The sequence below is a fragment of the Myotis lucifugus genome, unplaced genomic scaffold, assembly GCF_000147115.1.
Source record: "Myotis lucifugus unplaced genomic scaffold, Myoluc2.0 scaffold_62, whole genome shotgun sequence".
Lineage (NCBI taxonomy): Eukaryota > Metazoa > Chordata > Mammalia > Chiroptera > Vespertilionidae > Myotis > Myotis lucifugus.
In genome coordinates this window covers 3,647,541-3,656,726 of record NW_005871110.1, presented here as the reverse complement: position 1 = coordinate 3,656,726, position 9,186 = coordinate 3,647,541, and the positions used below count along the sequence as shown (strand labels likewise).

At 38.8% G+C, this 9,186-nt stretch overlaps 2 non-coding genes across 2 annotated transcripts; one reads left to right on the top strand and one right to left on the bottom strand.

Moving 5' to 3' along the window:
- Positions 1-718: 718 nt before the first annotated feature.
- Positions 719-825, bottom strand: LOC111826247. The gene has a single exon (XR_002829531.1). It is a non-coding gene; the product is annotated as a U6 spliceosomal RNA (small nuclear RNA).
- A 4,949-nt stretch (positions 826-5,774) lies between these two features.
- On the top strand, positions 5,775-5,847 carry TRNAC-GCA. Its single transcript has one exon. It is a non-coding gene; the product is annotated as a tRNA-Cys (tRNA).
- The last annotated feature ends 3,339 nt before the right edge of the window (positions 5,848-9,186 follow it).

Here is a 9,186-nt window from a genome sequence, read left to right as displayed (position 1 = left end):
CAAAAAGAATGAATGTGTCTAGGAATATTCATCATCTATCCTTTTTTCACATTATATGCAACACCATATTTTTTACTAATTTTCTTCTTTAATCTCTCTCTCTCCACTCCAAAATTAGACACTGATTTTAGAGCAAAGAACACTGTCTTACACTAAACTGTAGCCTCTCAAACTCACCATGGTGACCAACAGACCATAACAGCTCAGGATGTACACACTGGGAAAAGATGTATTGACCAGCAAACACTGTCATAACAACAGTGGATGTATCTGTATGCCATGTTGGATGCACAGCACAACTATCTATCCTGAGCTTTAACTAGATAATTTCTGAAACATTTTTATCATGTTTTCACTTTTTTGAGCACCTACATCTAGAAATGCCACTCCTTGTACATCATCTCCGATTCTCACAATAGCCCTATAAAATGTATTTTTATGCACCTTGTGTAAGTAAGGACACTAAGGCTCAAAGGCATAGACTAATTTAGGTAAGATCACCCAAAAAGCAAATAGTGCAGTAAGTCCACATGACTTTAACTGAAGTCCATGGGATCCCAGAGCTCACATACTGCCCGCTAGACCCACAGTTCCTTGTGAACCTACATAAAAAACAGTTAACACATTTATACAAAAAGGAATGAAAAACTTTACCATCATAATGTTAACAATTTGCCAAAGAAACAATTGTTAGTACCTTGGGTACTTTTTTTTTTTTTTTAATATGGAACGCTTCACGAATTTGCGTGTCATCCTTGCGCAGGGGCCATGCTAATCTTCTCTGTATCGTTCCAATTTTAGTATATGTGCTACCGAAGCGAGCACAGTACCTTGGGTACTTGAGGGTTATCTTTTCCTGTCGGATAGTAATTGGGTGTGGAATGTCTCAGACATTCCATACCCAGTGAGGAGGAAGTTGGGAGAGAAAGCACATGTGAGATCCAGGACCCACCATTTTGAATTGATAACATGGGTAATTGCTGCTCCTAACAAACCTAGCATTATTTGAGATGTTTTTGAAGTGTGGGTTTTTTTTAAGTCACATTTTTTATTTATTGCAGTGATCCCAGATCAACCTAACCCATGGAGAAAGTTCAAAGGACATCATATTTTGGCCATGATCTATGAAACAAACATCTCAGATACAAACATGCATTTAAAATTATGGAGGAAAAAAATCACATTTTACAGCAAAATAATCTGCTGAAAACATGTTAAAAAGTTTAAAGTAACAAAAGTTGAAGCAAAATGATTAGTCTGCCTATATAAAGTTTGTTGCTAAGCAACCACATCAATGGAATATTTCAATTATTATTTGAAGTTCTAGAGCTCTTCTTAGAAGTAACAAAAATAGACATTCCATGGCTAATGAAATCATCTCATAAAATATGAAAACCTGAGACTAATTTTCTGAAACAATGTCTCTGAAAAACATGGCAACATATTAATATTAAAACATAGAGTGAGGGCTTGGTTACTATAATCTGTTCTTTTCCATTCCATTCCAAAACAATTCCTTGTGTAGGCTACTGTGTTCTTTAACATTCAGTAAAATAATTGGGCACGTATTTCCTTTCTGAAATCATAACTATAGTCATTAAGCAGATGAGTGATGAGGCAGTTATACAACCTCCAGAGCTTCATATTTCTCCTTAGAGCACAAATTCCTCTTTAGATTTTAATATCCACATATTTTTGTATAAAATAAGAACGAATTAGGATGCCTTGCTATTAATTACCTGTTATAAACTGTAAAATTATTTTTACATTTGAATGTAAGTTTCCTTCTTCCATTCCCCAACTGGGATCTGGTCATCATTAAAATGAAATAGTAGAGGCTGGGTTTAGCAGTGCCACGTGAAATTACCCAGTACACTCCAACTTCTCCCGGTCAGACTATACCTGAAACAATCCTCAGCAAATGGCTGTTGCTTCTCTCCTTGACAATTCTTTTTTAAAATGAATAAAATATCATCTTCCTAGTTGAAACTAGTTCCATAAACTAATATTTCTTTTAGATTAAAAAATGAAAAGTAATGTTGTATCTGCCTTAGCGTGGTATTCTCCAGAGTCAATATTGCAGCAAAGATTCCAGTGCAGATAGTTAATGTTGGAGGTGATCCTAATTCAGCTGCAGAACCCTGGGAAATGGGGTAGAATATATGCCTGGAAACGATCCCATAGAAGGTCCAAGAGCTGGACTGTTTCTGGGAGAAAAAAGTCTCTGATTCCCTGGGGCTCTCAGGAAGCCACATGTGCAGAGGAAGACCTCTAAGAGATGCAAGTAGTAGTAATTGGATGTGGGGCCAATGTGTACTGAAATGGTGAGGCATCATGGGCACGAAGTGGTATTAATACTTCTGGGAACATCTACCAGCCAATAACCAATGGGAACTGAAGGGCAAATACATCAGCTCCCTTGCCATGTACGGGGGATAACTCTAATGTAAGTGCTATAATGGTGTTCAGGGTTCAGAGATCCAAAAACCCACAGCAATAACCTGTTTGATACCACCCTTTAGGTTTCTTGCTCTTACTTGCCTCATTTATGCTCCTATAATCAAATCCCTAATAAATTCACATCCTTGTCTCAGGGCCTGCTTCAGGGGGGAAAAATCAACCTAAAATATTGGAAAGTTATTTTAACTTGTGACCAGGACTTTTGCAAAGTGACAACAATTTCATATCAGTGGCAGGTAATTAGGAGCAAGATTGATTTCCATTATTAGTGTAAATGTCAAATTTATCTCTTCCTCTATTTTCTTCTCCCAAATGCTCTATCCAGATTAGTCATCTTACTTGTTGCACTGAATGCCCAAATTTGGCATTTGGACAAAGTCGTTTTCTTGAATCTTCTACCTGTCTCAGAAACTATCAATAGGACAGTGATTATCTCATCTGGGTTTTTCCAGGAGACTCTTAAGTGCTAAGGGTTCGTTCTCTCTCTCTCTCTCTCTCTCTCTCTCTCTCTCTCTATCTCTCTCTCTCTCTCTCTCCAATCATTGTACATAGATTTAATAATATCATTTACAAATTAAAAAGCATTTGATGAGGGATGGTGTCAGGACACAAACCTGGAGTCTTTGCTGCCAAACCCTGTACCTTTAGTAACTGCACTGTGTGCCCTCACCTCCACCCTCAGTAGAGTGTCTCCACCATGATAGTCACCTGTCATTGTGACTATTGATGGTGCCAGTTCCTTGGGTGGCCTGATGACCAATGAAGCACTCAGAATCTATCTTACCAGGAGTCATGAAACCTAAATGAGGCCAGTTTCTAAACTGTCCTACTGGTTTGAATTACCTTGACTTGAAGGAATATTTGTGAGTAGCCAAATGGTCTACTCTACAAACAATACTAAAGATATTGAATATGCACTTGATTCGTCAAGAAATAATAATGATGATAATAACAACAGTGATGGATAGCGAACATGTACAATGGCCAGTATAAGCCAGGCACTATGGTTAGTATCTTTGTGCATTTGCTAATTTAATCGTTATAACAATCCGAATAAGACAGTATTATCACCACTCTATTCTAGAGATGAGGAAATCTAGGCTCAGAGAAGTTAAATGGTCTGAAGTATAACAATAAGTAGATTTGAACTTTGATGTGCTTGAGTACCAAACTCAATAAAATTCGTTATTTTATATTCCATTAAGGAAGGTTCTATTAGAGATTAATTTTGAACCAATAATTAAAAATTACTTTTTGCCCTGGCTGGTATGGTTCAGTTGGTTGGGTGTTGTCCCTTGTACCTAAGGGTGCTATTCCTGATCAGACCACAAGATTTATCAGTGGGTATTAAAGGAAGACTGGAAAATAGGCTTGCTGATCATGTCAAAGAATTTAAGTAGCTGTCAGCTTGGTTTAACACCCAAACAGAAAGCACTTTATTAAAAGTCAACTTCAGCTAGCTATAGAATAAAATGAGGCTGGATTTGGTACAAAAAAATAACCTAGATTTCATGTTTCTCTCAAATAGTTGGTATTTGTCTGTCAAAAATTATTTCTCTAGATACTACAAAGCAGCTGTGAACACAAATTTCCCAGTGGAAAAGAGTTTCTCAAAGACTGGATAATAAAACAGAAATTCCTTTCAGATAAAGCAAGCATTCTATCAGTTTGGCTTTACCTTTCATATGTGTATCATAGAAGTAGAAGGGTAGGTAGGAGACTGGAGAACATTAGAAGACAGCATTGAATTTACTTGATATTCCTTTGCAGAAGCACTGTTCTCAGTGCTCTCTCTGCTTCCCCTCTCCACCCTAGGGAGCAGGTGACCACAGAGGCCACCCTCAGTGGACTTCATAAGTTATGGAGACTTCAAGACTTTGTAATTTGCTTAGCTTGAAACATATCCTAGATATAACTCCACAAAGTAAAGAAGACACAATGCTATGGCTAGGCTACCTCCATCACATCCTAAAATTCTTTCTTGGGATAAGGTAGCATCTTTCTCATCAAGAAATTAGGCATGAACATTTTTATTTCTACGGGGAGCCTATAAAAAATAAGTCAAGTAAGTAAATGGCATGTAAAAGTTTTCTAATATCCTAAAGTGTTACATACACTGTTCTCTTTCCATGCATCATCTTGATAAAGCATTTTATTACTAGGTACATGAGGAAAGTTGTTTTGTGTGACTGATTAAAACTATATTTTCCCTGGCGAAGGAATTTTATAGGCTGTCTCCAGGTGGGATAACAAATCACATTCATTAATCCACTCATTTCAAGTGGAAGCTTCAAGTGGCACTTCCTAATTTTAATACACTTCATAAATTTGCTCTGCTCTCTAAACCTTCTGCTTAATTTCTTCCTCAACCTATTTTGCTTTTTCAATGTGGATCAACTGCCATTTCTCCCTCTGAATATTCTTTCCTCTGCTTGTCAAAGAACCATCCCCATTGGATCTCTCCCAAATAGGTCCTCATCTTCTCACACCCTATTGTTTGTCCTCATCTTCAGTGAAAGTATCCTACCCCATCTCCCTGCTCTTAATTCCCCCTCTATTTGATATTAGATTTTGTAAATATATTTTTTATTTGCAAAAACTCAGTAAAGACAGGTTTTTGAGGATACACTGCATGAAAGATGTTAAATACAATCAAATTCACTTTCATTTTTCTTTTTCAGAAAATTAAGGGCTCAAGTATTATTCTGCATATAACAGTTGTTGAGTTATCAGGCAGTTTCTCAAAATTCCTCCAGTACGTGAGTATACAAAAGGCTAACAAGGAGAGGCAGAAGCACTTTTGATGTATACCTAGGGAAAGATAATAACTTCAGGGTTCGGTTTCTGTGGAATGTTCAGAGACAGAAGTGACTTCTTATCCCTCCACAACTTGAAGCATTTTCTCAAAATTTCAGTGTAGTGTTTGCTTTGAGGCAAAAAAAAAATTATTCCCTACTTCAGTTTCTCAAAGTCTAAATATTATATGTGAGTTTAGAAGTCTTTGACCAAGTTTATAATTATGTAGAAAAAGCCAAAATACTTTAGGAATAAAACAAACCAGCCATTTTAAGCACAACTCGTCATTTTCCATGCTAATACTGGTTTGGAATTACAGCTGCACCACTAAAAAGCTCAGCTTGTCTCCTCCCATATCCTACCTATTGGCTGGCTCAGTGATTGACTCTCAAAGGCCACCAATTGTGGTTTCCTACTCTACCTTCCCATTAAAATCATCTGGAAAATGCTAAAATGAAATGGTAAACATAATACCCCACCTAAAACCAATTAAATTAAAATATCTGGGTCCCACCCTAGCCTTTTTGGCTCAGTGGATAGAGTGTTGGCCTGCAGAACAAAGGGTCCCTGGTTCAATTCCAGACAAGGGCACATACCTCGGTTGCAGGCTCTTCCCTGGCCAGGGCCCTAGTCAGGGCACATGCAGGAGGCAACCCAATCGATGTGCTTCTCTCACATCGATATTTCTCTCTGTCTTTCCTCTCACTAAAAATCAATGGAAAAATATTCTTGAGTGAGGATTAAAAAATAAAATATCTGGGGTCCTAAATGACTGTGGGTGTTTTTAAAATCTCCCCAAAGGATTTAATAGACAGCCGGAATTGAGAACTATTGCACTGACAAGAGACACAGATTTGGTCCATTTCTTCCTTGAGCCTGGAAACTCAATTTTGGAAAATAATGAGCAAAACCCTTTCCTCAGAAGGAAGAGTGGAAACACTATTGAACTGCAGGGGACAAGGTTGAAGGGAAAGAACAAAGAACCTCAAGTCTAAAGAGCCACCTTACATGAAAACCAATCACCCACCTATGCCTTCTGGACAAAAATATAAACCTTTATTTTTCAAAAAGGCTTTATCTTATTTAAATTATCTAGAATTAATTATGTTTTTCAATATTGTCAAATGAGAATGACTAATGACAAGTTTAAAAATAAGAAATCATTGAGTATCTGATGTGATAATGTACTAGTTATTTTGCCAAATAGAGTTAAGGAAACAGAAAATCAGAGACACGAATAAATTACCCCAAATCATATGAATGAATATCTATGTCTGTATTTCCTGAAAGAATATCCACTTTTCCACAATTTGTCTCCCTTGCAGATGTTTTTAACCAGTCAGAGAAAGCACCAAATGAGGAGCTTTTCTGGACTTAACTTTGACAGGAAAGAGAGAGGAGAAGAGGGCAGTGGAGCGGAGGGGAGGACAGGGGAGAGGAGGAAACTAATTGGACATGTGGAAACCTGACACCTGAGCCAATTGCCCACACTATCCTGGAATCAGTGAAAGAAAAGAAGAAAACATAAGCTGGAGACTTTAGGAACAGACTTTAAAACAAGAAAATGCAAAAGATGAATTAGAACATATTCACTGGAGGACACACAGAGACATGTGAATAACTCAGGAAGAAAGACAAGAAATAAAATCAGACTATATGCATTAAATAATCTAGTGCCACATCAAAGGTACCCCAATAACTAAAATTTTGACAGTTCGCTCTGGGCACAAATTAAACTAACAAAAGGGAGTGGAGTTAATGGAAGAATTAACACAAAACCAAGGAGATAGAAGAGTCTTGTGAATCTGCACTAACAGAGCCACAGTGCCCAGAAGAGTCACTAACGACCAGTCATTCAGTCAGAAAATATTTACTAGTATTATGCCCTTTAAGGCAGCAGCTACTGCCTAGGCACGGGAGATATAATGCTTGCCACAACTGGCATAGCCACTGCTCTCAGGGTGCTTATAACCTCCTAACGCCAACATATAAATAAGCCAACATGTAAAAATGTAATTTTAAAATGTAATAAATGCTCTGAAGTAAAAACAACAGGAAGCCTAGTACAAGGAGGCTATGACCAAGAATGGGGTCTCAGGGGAGAATTTTCCTAAAGTGGAGTGAATGCGTGTGTGTGTGTGTGTGTGTGTGTGTGTGTGTGTGTGTGTGTGTGTTTGGGAAAGGATCTCCCAGATGAGGACAGGTAGCACATGAAAAGGATCAGAAGGGAAAAAGTCTACAGCCCCTTCAAGAAATGAGTGCCATACATCTACACGATGGAATACTACCCTGCTATAAAAAAGAAGGAATTCTTACCATTTGCTGCAACATGGATGGAACTGGAGAGCATTATGCTAAGTGAAATAAGCCAGTCAGAGAAAGAAAAATACCACATGAACTCACTCATTTATGGATAATTGTGGGGAGCAGCTATAGGGTTAAGCCTCGGACTGACCTGTTGGCAAAGTCACAAACAAGTCCCAGCTTAGAGGGCACAGTTCTCTTAGCATAATTAGGCTTGACCTTATAGCGCTCCCTAGATCTTATCTGGGAAGCTAATGGACTGAGGGAGGTGCATAAAGTGGCCAAAACAAGTGAAACTCACAAGAACAGTGTAACTATGGTCAAAATAAGTGAAACTCACAAGAACAGTGTAACTATGGTAACCACTACCTTATTTACCTCTGACTATAAAATAAAGGCTCAGCTTGCCTTTGGATCTCTCTCTGTGGCCTCAACCAGGCACAGGAAGATCCATGGAGACTAAAGAGAGATATGCTGATCATCTGAATGCTGTCTCCGTGTAAATCATTCTTCAACGACTCCGTTCACACCTTTGGGAACCCCTGGCCCGCTGGGGCTGGACCCCGGCAGTAATAAACATTATAACCTGATGAACAAAAAGATAGATACAGAGGCAGAGAAGCAACACACAGACTGTCAAATTACAGCGGGAAGGCTGGGGAGGGTTTGCGGGGGGAGGTAAGAGATCAACTAAAGGACTTGTATGCATGCATATAAGCATAACCAATGGACGCAAGACCCTGGGGGGGGAGGGGAGGCTCTGTGGGGGGGGGGGGGGGGCCGACGCCGGGGGAAGGTCAATGGGGAAAAAAGGAGACATATGTACAACTATTTGTAATACTTTAAACAAGAAAATAAAATTTAAAAAAAGAAACGAGTGCCAGCTAAGTCAGAAAGATGGCCAGCCCATGGGAGAGGAGCAGGGCCTAGATCAGTGATGGTGAACCTATGACACGCGTGTCAGAGGTGACACGCGAACTCATTTTTTTGGTTGATTTTTCTTTGTTAAATGGCATTTAAATATATAAAATAAATATCAAAAATATAAATCTTTGTTTTACTATGGTTGCAAATATCAAATAATTTCTATATGTGACATGGCACCAGAGTTAAGTTAGGGTTTTTCAAAATGCTGACATGCCGAGCTCAAAAGGTTTGCCATCACTGGCCTAGATGAAGGGAAGCCTGCTAGGTTCTGGGATGTTTCCTTCTCTACTGAGGTGGTTAAGCAAGAAAGTCACGTGAGCAGATTTGCATGGTTAAAACTCACTTAGGCTACAGTATGGTGAACATAGATGGAAACAAGGCAGAGGAAAGAAATCAATTCTGATGTGGTCGGAGCCGTCCAGGCAGGAGATGACGGCAGCTAGGACGGTGCTGTGGCAATGGCACTGGGACCAAATGGACTCATTGAGTCACTTAAGAAACAAAATCACCACATTTGAGAGGTTTGGTGATAGATTTGGTGTGGGTGTGTGTGTGTGGGGTGGGGGGGTTCCTATGACTTTTACAACAAGAAAAAAGATTGATCAATGATGTTTTCTGAGCCAACTTATTATATTCACTCATATCTTCCTTTTTGGGGGGCAGGTGGGTAGCGAGTTCCTATGACTTTTACAACAGCTA